The sequence below is a fragment of the Microtus ochrogaster genome, chromosome 5 (assembly GCF_000317375.1).
Source record: "Microtus ochrogaster isolate Prairie Vole_2 chromosome 5, MicOch1.0, whole genome shotgun sequence".
Classification (NCBI taxonomy): domain Eukaryota; kingdom Metazoa; phylum Chordata; class Mammalia; order Rodentia; family Cricetidae; genus Microtus; species Microtus ochrogaster.
This window is the reverse complement of record NC_022012.1, coordinates 55,574,301-55,584,817: the sequence shown is the minus strand read 5'-3', so window position 1 is coordinate 55,584,817 and position 10,517 is coordinate 55,574,301.

Genomic DNA, 10,517 nt, shown 5'->3' with positions numbered 1-10,517 from the left:
ACACTATGACAAAGTTAATCTCATGGGAGACACCACTGTAATACCACCATAGCAGGCTTCAGGCTTCATATTCCATTAAGTGGGTGCCACCTTTGGACAAGCGGTACTCCTGGAATTTCTACTGAGAATTCTCCCACAAGACCATGGCAGACTTAAAAAATTGTATCTAACATTAAAACATTTCAAACTTGGTGCGAAAATATTGTATTTGGGAAACATCCAAAGAAATCAGGGCCTTCCCTGGTAAAGAATTGGAATGATTAAACTGCTACGAATTTAAAAATAAAATGAACTATTACTATTGAGCAAAGTGCTGCTTATCTGACTCAGGGCCTGGCTTCCACTGTATGTCCCAAAGCAGTCTGGACATGCTCCGGCTGGTGAGCTGTGCAGGTAACAGGGCAAAGCTTTCAAGGTGGTCAATGAGAATACAGTTTTAGACTGGGTCACTGATGTGTTGGCGACCAATTGCACTGCCCTGTGGATTTTATAGTTTTGACTTATTAATTCGGAGAAGGAGAGAAGGAGAGTATTTGACTAGTGAAAGGCTCTTTTGTGGGTTTTAGAGAATGGGAGCACCCATGTATGGGTTTTATAGAAAAGGGGATTCTATTTTTTCTTGTAGCATGACAGTAAGGGTGAGGGATAGCTTGGTCCCCACTAGACATCCAGAACTAAAGTACAATGATCTTGAGTTTTAGTTTAGTCTTACTTAGGGGTTCTTTGAAATCTTAAAGACAGAGCTATATTTAATTGTGGAGAATGAGCTAAATTATTGTCTCTGGAAAAACATTCATCTGTGAGAGAATGTGATGTCCAAATAATATATAATGCAAAATGATTCTGAGATGATGAATGCTTAACAAGACAATGGATAGTTTCAGAGAAAACATTTTTGAGGAGAAATTAGAAGCATATGATAATATTAGACTTGGTTCTGTGTCTTGACTTTCTTGCACCATTAGGCTGTTACTTTATTTTTGCAAAAAGTGGCCTAAACTTTGACAATCTTTTCATGTGTAAAAGAAAAAGGAATATTTACCTTTAGGTTATCACACAGTAGTATTTCATTTGTGTTTTAATAAATAAAACTTACCTGAGGATCAGAAAACTAAAACAACCACTCTGGCCAGCTTTATAGAACAGGCAACAATAACACACACCTTTAATCCTAATAGCCACACTAGTTTGCCACAGAAACCAGGCGGTAGTGGCACATGCCTTTAATCCCAGAGCTAGAGAGGTTTATAAAGCAGAGGAGGCAGCTCCCAGGCTCAGTCTTAATCTGAGATTCCTAAAGGTAGGATCACCATTTTCAGACTGAGGTTGAGGTAAGAGCCAGTGGTTGGCTATTTTGCTTTTCTGACCTTTAGGCTGAACCCCAGTTTCTCTTCTGCTTTATTTGTTGCCCAACTTTTGTGACACAAATTTATGAAAAAGCCATTTGCCTGAGGCTTTCTAGCCACCAGTGCAGGCCAGAGCTAGACTCAAATCTAGCCACTTGGGTTCGGAGAAAAACTAGTGCTCCCAGCTCTCATCTGCCATGGCTTGACTTCCTCTCTTGTTCAGGATTCTTGGTGGTGGGATGGACCTAGAAACTCCACAGAGTTGTGACAATAAATGTGGCTCCTGCTAGTACCTCCATGATGAAGTTAGACTCTCAAAAAGTTAAGGAATGGGGTGGATCCATTTGCCAAAGCAGTGACTTTAATCCTAGTCTTGTCACTTAGCAGACTAAAGACTCAGGTGGGCAGAAAAAGATAGAGATACAGTAAAGACAGATTCAGAGGAAAAAAAAAGAGAAGGAAAAAAACCTCTAAATGGCTAACAGTGTGTTTAAAAATATATGTAAGCTTGGGAGAGAAAAGAAAAAGGATAGAGCAAGTCTGTTAAAAAAAGATAAAGAGTAATCGGTGTGTTAATACCAACACTTGGGAGGCAGAGGCAGGTAGATATCTGTGAGTTTGAGGCCAACCTTGTCTACAGAGTAAGATCCAGGACAGCCAAAGATAAAAAAGAAACCCTGTCTCAAAAAAAATTAAAAATAAAAATAAAAGAAATAGAGATTCCTTTAAAGCCATATAAAGATGGAAAATACACAGAGAGTCCGGATATTGTATGTTATTGTGTTGTCTTTGAATTGTTTGACTGCTGAGGAAGGAGCAACAGCTGCTAAAAAACATTTGATTATAAATTCTACTGGATTAATCCAACTTATATATTTTGAAAATGCCTTGACTTCAAAATTAAAGTTAAAGTTACTTTGGGGAAGAGGTTTTGTTTTTGTTTCTACAGGAAGTAACAGGATCATTCTGGGTTAAGAAAAATCAGGTTTGAGCCGGGCGATGGTGGCGCACGCCTTTAATCCCAGCACACGGGAGGCAGAGGCAGGCGGATCTCTGTGAGTTCGAGACCAGCCTGGTCTACAGAGCTAGTTCCAGGACAGGCTCCAAAGCCACAGAGAAACCCTGTCTCGAAAAACTAAAAAAAAAAAAAAAAAATCAGGTTTGATAAGTGAAGACCCTCTGAGAAATCTCTGCTAGGAGCAGATGGCTCAGATAATCCAACATTTCAGAGCATCTCTGTTGTAGTTTCCTCTGAGTTCTTCATCCAAAAGAGCCTTGAGACTGCTGGCTGAAATGATTCAGACTCACAGAATACCCCATTTAGGATTTGAACAAAATCCTAAATTAAGGGTCCCCATAAGATTATCAGTGCTCCCAACAAGCAGGAAGTAGCCTAGAAATCTATACCCACATTCCCAAAAAATGAATTATGGATGCTTGTCTTTGTTTAGTGTATTCGTTACAACTTGTCATGGATAATGGTTAGGACAAAAGCTAAACAAAGGAAATTAAATCCAAAGTTCTTGTTTTACAAAGAAAAAGGGGGACAAAGATATGATAGGATCAAAGGGTAGATTATTAAATCTATTCTGAAAAGAAAAAGAATGGATATAGGTTTGATAAGATAAAAAAGTAGATTATTGAATCTACTTTTAAAAAGCAGAAGGACTGGACTGAGCTCCCAAAGTCCCAATGAGGAACAGAAGGAGGGAGAAGATGAGCAAGGAAGTCAGGACCAAGAGGGGTGCACCCACCCACGGAGACAGTGGGGCTGATCTATTGGGAGCTCACCAAGGCCAGTTGGATTGTGACTGGAAAAGCAGGGGATAAACCCGGACTCTCTGAATATGGTGGACAATGAGGGCTGCTGAGGAGCCAAGGACAATGGCACTGGGTTTTGATCCTACTTCTTGTTCTGGCTTTGTGGGGGCCTAGCCAGTTTGGATGTTCACCTTCCTAGACCAGGATGGAGGGGGGAGGACTTTGGACTTTCCACAGGGCAGGGAACCCTGACTGCTCTTCAGACTTGAGAGGGAGGGAGAGAGGAGTGGGGGGAGGGCGGGAGGAGTGGGAGGCTGGGAGGAGGCGGAAATTTTTTTTTCTCAATAAAAAAAGTCTTTAAAAAAATAAAATACAATAAGAATATTCAATCAAAAAAAGTAAAAAGCAGAAGGAGGGAGAACATGAGCAAGGAAGTCAGGACCGCGAGGGGTGCACCCACCCACTGAGACGGTGGGCTGATCTAATGGGAGCTCACCAAGGCCAGCTGGACTGGGACTGAAAAAGCGTGGGATAAAACCAGACTCTCTGAACATGGTGGACAATGAGGGCTGCTGAGGAGCCAAGGACAATGGCACTGGGTTTTGATCCTACTGCATATACGGGCTTGGTGGGAGTCTAGCCTGTTTGGATGCTCACCTTCCTAGACCTGGATGGAGGGGAGAGGACCCTGGACTTCCCACAGGGCAGGGAACCCTGACTGCTCTTTGGACTGGAGAGGGAGGGGAAGGGGAGTGGGAGGTGAAGAGTGGGGGGAGGGGGAGGGAAAAGGGAGGTGGGGAGGAGGCAGAAATTTTTAATAAAAAAAAGGCAACTACTAGTTTTAAATGTGATGTGGGAGTCCCCTCCGTGTGCAGTGATTTCTCATTAATGAATAAAGAAACTGCCTTGGCCTGTTGATAGGGCAGAACTTAGGTAGGCAGGGAAGATGGAACTGAATTCTGGGAGGAAGAAGGCAGAGTCAGAGGAATGACATGGAGTTGCCATTGAGATAGACGTGCTGAAACTTTGCTGGTAGACCATGACCTCGTGGTGATATACAGATTAATAGAAATGGATTAAATTAAATTGTAGGAGTTAGCCAATAAGAAGTTAGAGCTAAAAAAGCTCTGTGGTTTTAAAACGTGGTTTCCTGGGCCATGCCACCAGAGCGAACTCGGGCTATGAAGCATTTCAATGGCATTTGTGGGGCCCGGGTGTTTTTTGTGCCCCCTTTGGGTAGGAAAAAAGTGGCTGAGACCATGCCTGTGGCTTAGTGCTCCCTGACTTGGCAGGTAGTGTAATCAGGTCTACTAGGCTTGCACAGGCGGGAGAGCATGACAGATTCCTGCTGCCATTCAGAGAGATGTTTCCAGGCTGCCCAGTGCTCTGCATGGCAGATTTGGCTGTAACTCAGATAAAAAGCGTTTATGTGCTGCATGCTCATTCTCGGAGTTGGACTGCTGAGCATGGCTCTTTCCTGGAGGCCCCAGAGCTAGAACTGGTGGTGCTTCTACCATTTTAAAATTGGAGAGAGATGGGGCCAGCATACAGAGCAGCTGCAACCAAGCTGCTTAGCATTTTAAAAGCTCTTCTAGACAGTAAAGAATTACAGATTCACAATAGGACACATTCAGACATAAACGACCTCTAAATGGGTCACAGTGTTGGATAAATATACGTAGGGTTGGGAGAGAGAAGGAAAAGAGTATAGAGAGTTATGGAAAAGTAAATGACAGATATAGAGTATTTTCTCTGAATTTGTCAAATGCAAGTGGACTAGACATTGTTGATGTATTTGTTGCCTGTATATATTATATACAAATATATAAAGTATTGTACTTATTTTATATATTTTTTTCTTATATCAGTATAGTCTTTTATGTTAGACAAAAAGGGAAATGTAGTGACATTTCATTTGTATTTTAATAAATGAAACTTTCCTGAGGATCGGAAATGTAAAACAGCCACACTGGCCAGCCTTATAGACTAGGCAGCAGTAACACACACCTTTAATTCCAGTAGACACACTAGTTTGCCACAGAAACCTGGCGATAATGGTGCACACCTTTAATCCCAGAGCTAGGGAGGAATATAAAGCAGGAGGCAACAGCTCTCAGGCACAGTGTCATTCTGAGATTCCTGGAGGCACGATTGCCATTTTTAGACTGAGGTTGAGGTAAGAACCTGTGACTAGATATTTTGCTTCTGACCTTCATGTTGAACCCCAATTTCTCCCTCTGAATTTTTATTAATCCTGTTGCATTATTACATGAAAATGCAAAGGATATGTTAGAAGAAACATCTAGAAAGAAAGGCTTGTGTGAAGCTGGCACTGTCTATGGTACCTGTTCCTTAGTCAGTTTACAGTTCCTGTTGTTTATTGCTGTTGATATGAATCATGGACAGTGGTTTGTCACTCACAATTAATGATTCAAATATACATGTTCAGAACCCAGATTTGAACAGATTTTCTAGTTAAAGCTCTCAAATTTCATTTTCTTAGCACATTCGTTGAGGCTCAGGAGAACAGAACCTTGAGAGAGGTAAAGTAAACTCCCTCATAAGTAGTAGAAAGTCCAAGCGATGGTAAGTCTGACTTAGTGAGTCACTTTGGACACAAAAGAAATGACCAAAACCATTGCGTTATTTTTGAGTTCCTGAATCACACATTGGAATTGGTCAGTTAGAAACAGAGAAATAACAAAAATGGCATGAACCCCAACAGCACTTTGTACTTGGCATGGGAGAAATTCTTGAGCCCTTTGAAAGAATGAAGTTTTGTCCCTTTTCTCCTTCTCTGTTGCTAAACCAGGTTGGCTTGTGGTTCCATTGCACTGGGTGTAGACCCAGGAAAGGGCAATGAGTCATCTCTACAGAGTTGGTGAAGCATCATCAATCAACCCTTAGAGACAAGAAGACACCCACACTTTTTGTCTCTCCTGGATTCTCCACATGCATTCTGTGACCATCTACTTATTTGCCCCATGACTATTCCTACTTAATGTTGTGGGGGAAAAAAGAGCTACAGGGCTACTTCAATTATATAAGGTTAATGCCATAGTATGACAATTACTTGAAAGTCCAGATTTTAACTTTATATAGAATTTAATTCACAAAGAGTGGGTCACTTATTAGTAGCCCACCCTCTACGTACAGAATGCTGCCACAGAGTGTCCTCTCTGTGTTTTCTGAATCTGCTGACAGAAGACTGGAGCTCATTCTTAGTCCAGATAGGAGCATTCTGAGTTGACATGCATAAGAAAAACAATTGTCTAGAAACAGAATTTGTTACAAGGGGCTGGGGCAATAGCTCAGTGTTTGGGCACTTGTTGGCAGGCCTGATGACCTGAGTTCAGTTCCTAAATCCCACAGGGAAGGGAAAGAAATAAATCCTGACAGTAATCTTTTGACTCTTCATACCCTCCCCAAAACATGAGTGTGCCAACACCCATACACACATATATTCACACACACCACATAGGCACACATCCAATAATAACAATGATTCACACAACTAAGATAGAAAAATGAATTCGGACACAAGAAAAACAACTGCTACATCCTTTTAAATTTTCTCATTTTTATTAATGTATATCCAGTTACCAAGTGGAAGAGTAATCGGTAAATCTTGAATTTTGATTAGCTAAGGTTTTACTCAATATATCAAAATAAAAACTGAATTCTGGCTATATTAGTTTTATTATAAATTAATTAAAACATGCAGATGTTTTTTTTCTCCATGGACAAATTTTATTACTTCAGACTGGAAATAATGTAGCAGGGGCAGGGGGGGTGGGGGAAGAGACTGTTGGCTCAGTTGGAACTTGTGTTGTCTTTGTGTCTAGTCTTTCCCCAGGGGCCCATGAAAAGCTTGTTCTCTTTGGTTCCAGGCCTTTATTGTTATTACAGTCTCTATCCAGGGAGTCACACAAACACTGCTTCACTCCTGTGCTCTGCAGAAATCCTGACTGCTTGATGAACTGTTTTTGTGTATTTCTTTGACCTGCAAGTTCTCAGATCAGGCTCTGATCTATAGATCTATGTCAGTGATACTTTATGCTCTCTACTCTCTCTTGTTCACTACGTGAAAGGAGTTTATAATTCATTGTCTTTGGTTGGAAAGTGGTTTTGGCTTGTGATCTTACTGGCAATGGGCCCGGTCAATCAGAGTGACTGTTCTGACCACAGGGAACAGAAAGCCAGAGATGTCTTAAACCATTAAGAGATTTTATTTGACAAATAAGAAGTTCAAAGGTGCACCACAGCAGTTTCTTGACCTGGTGGGCGATACCAGCAAGAAGGCATTGCTTCCAGTTTTTATCCTCAGAAAGTTGGCTATATTCTTTGACTCATGGATCATTAAAGAGGCCCACTGTGGCTGCTTAGCCAGTCCCAATGTGATGGCATCAACCTCCAAACCCTGTCTCTATCTATCTCTTTATTTCTGAGGTTAAAATACTTTTCCAGAAGCAATTGAGATCTTTTTCCATGTTTTTTAGAATGATGTCTCATGTTCTCTTAAAATTGCAAACAAGGCTGGAGAGGCACGCTTGCCAGTTTGGGACTATGTGACCTGTGAGCAGAGGTGGGGCCCTGAAGAAGTAACTGGGGATTCACAGCAGTTACAATTGCTGTGTTTAAGTCTCCCAAGTGATATCCACCTGTGAGTCACACAGAATGGCACTTTTATTGCCTTTTAAGATTATGAGTGTAACATGCCCCCGAGCCTCTCCGTGTTTGCTTCTGGGGTGAGAAGAGTACTAGTGTGTCCCAAAGGAAGACAATACTCCTTTACTGCAGAGCTGTGTCAACCCCCACATTAGCTGTGCCAATGTGAGCATTTTTACCCTGTCTTGTATGTATGAAATACATGACAAACACATATTAAAGGAAACTTAAGACCGGAAATGGATCCGGCTCCAGCATTTCTTATTATTGATTATCAGGGGATGTATCTTTAAATGCGAACAACTTCAGTTGACTAAAATGTTATATTAGTAGAAACTGCTCTTAAAATCCATGTGTTACAGGAGTGTGGAGCTCACCGAAGCATGCTCATATGAATTCATGCTTCATATGAATACCAAGAAGGTTGAGTGTACTTAAAAATTTACTTGTTTTCCTCTCTCTGTCATATAGTGTGGCTTTTTAAAATCAGTTTAAATTTAAGTACTTACAGAAAATTAAAATACAGTCTGTTTTATGTACCAGCATGAATACAGATAGATGAGCAGAGTAGTGGAAGTTACCATTGTATTTCTGAGAAATCATCAAAGTACAGCTTGCTTACAAGTACCACGGCTTCAAGGGGTGTGTGGAAGACTTATTGCGGAATCTGGTAATGTCCATGAACATCACTCATGTAGGATGTTTGATTCTTGTGGAGACAAAGAACAGATAGTGTGCTGGGTGGTGAAAAGCTGTTACTTTTCACAAACTTATGATGGAAGACATTGTGGACGAGTCCCCTCATAGGACAGCTTTAGCAGTAGGTAAAGGGACAAGCAAGTAAGCCTGGAAGAAGAAACCCCAGATGAGGGACAAGAATGGAAACTTAAGTCACCAGAAAACTCAGTCTGCAGAACAAGAACCTTATGGCCAAGTGTGCTGAGTGCATTGTAAAGCAAAATGAGTGCCCATAAAAAAAAAAAAAAAACCAAGCTGCAGACACTATGCTGGTTACTTTTAATGGTCAACATGACAAAACAGAGAATCAGTTTGGACAGGCAATTCAATGAGGCATGGTCCAGATTAGTTGGCTTGTGGGCCTGCTTGTGGAAGATTTTTTAATTGATTGAGCTAACAGGGGTGGGAGAACCAACTCTGAAGCTAGGCAGTACCATCTCATGAGGTGAGCTGTGGACTCCGGTGAAATGAAGAGAGTCAGCTGTTCACCGGCAAGGATGCCTTTGTTGCTTTCTGCTCCTGGTTATGGTTGGGATGTGACCAGCTCCCTTGAATTTCTACCCTGTAACTTTCCCATTGCAATGGAGCATAATGTGGAGCTGCGTGGAGAATTGCAGTGGAGCATAATGTGGAGCTGCGTGGAGAATTGCTGCTTCTCTGTGTTGCTTTTGTTGGGATGTCTTATCATAGTAACAGGAGCTGAAAATGTGACAGAAGTCTTTGTCTATTGGTTGCTCTGAAACCCTAACAAGCAGAATTGTATTAGCACATTTTCAATATTTATAGATCCATTTATTTGTTTCCTAGGTGTTTTCTTACTTAAGAGCTACTATTTAGTTCTTCTTAACTCACTAACATACATATCTTCTCAAGTATATACATGTGGAGGCCAGGGGACAGCTATGGATATCATCCATTCCTCAGGAGCCACCTGCGCTGTTGTGTGACAACAGCTCTCTCATTGGACTTAGCCTTAGAGATTTGTCAATAAATCTTAGGGATCCACCTGTCTAACTCCTCAGGAGTAGGATTACATGTGCATGCCACTGGATTGGCTTTTTACATGTGTGCTGAGAGTTGAACGCAGATCCTCATGGTTACATAGCAAACACTATACTTACTGTGCTCTTTCCCCAGTCCCCCTAGCACGTCTTAATGGTGAAGACTGGGAATTATAAAGATGAACTTATCCAGTTTCTAAGCTACTACACAGTGTGGATTATTTCTTTGAAAAGTCAGAAGCATAGTGACTCTGAGAGTGCTGATGCATTTCCATAATCCCAGCACTAGGGGGTTAGGAGTTGGAGGCTAGTCTCAGTGACACATTGATGGGAAGGCTGGAGCAGGCTTCTATGGTGTACAGTGCCTATCTCTTTCTCTCAATTGTTGGCTCATTTCTTTGCCCAGACTCAGTGGAATAGCAGATAAAGGGATGGCTGCAAGAAATCTTCCCTTACCCTATTGCCTCTTTAATTCAGAGCAATACTGACTCTTACAGATACAGCAGACACAGGCACTACCTAGAGGTTTGGGAGCCTAGTGCCTTAGCTCCCAGGTGACTAGGGAATAAAGAAGGCAGCTGCAATTTCGCAGCTGGATCCTCATGCCTTGCTTCCTGACCTGATGTTGAAGTAACTGGAAAAATGTTATGAACATGCAAATAAAATTCCAACACTGGATTAATTTGAGAAGTGAAAAGTTGCGAATCTGTCTTTCCAAGGCACACACAAGGGGGTGTTTTGGAATTTGGTAATGATTGTTAAATGATTACAACTGCCTTTTGCTTAAAATTAGATTGTTAGCAAAGAACTGTATTTACATATATTAAGCTGAATTTTCCCACTGTTTCTTTTCAGTTTTGGAAATCCAATGAAAGAATCCCCTTAAAAAGATCAAGGACAAGCCGGGCGGTGGTGGCACACGCCTTTAATCCCAGCACTCGGGAGGCAGAGGCAGGCTGATCTCTGTGAGTTCGAGGCCAGCCTGGTCTACAAGAGCTAGTTC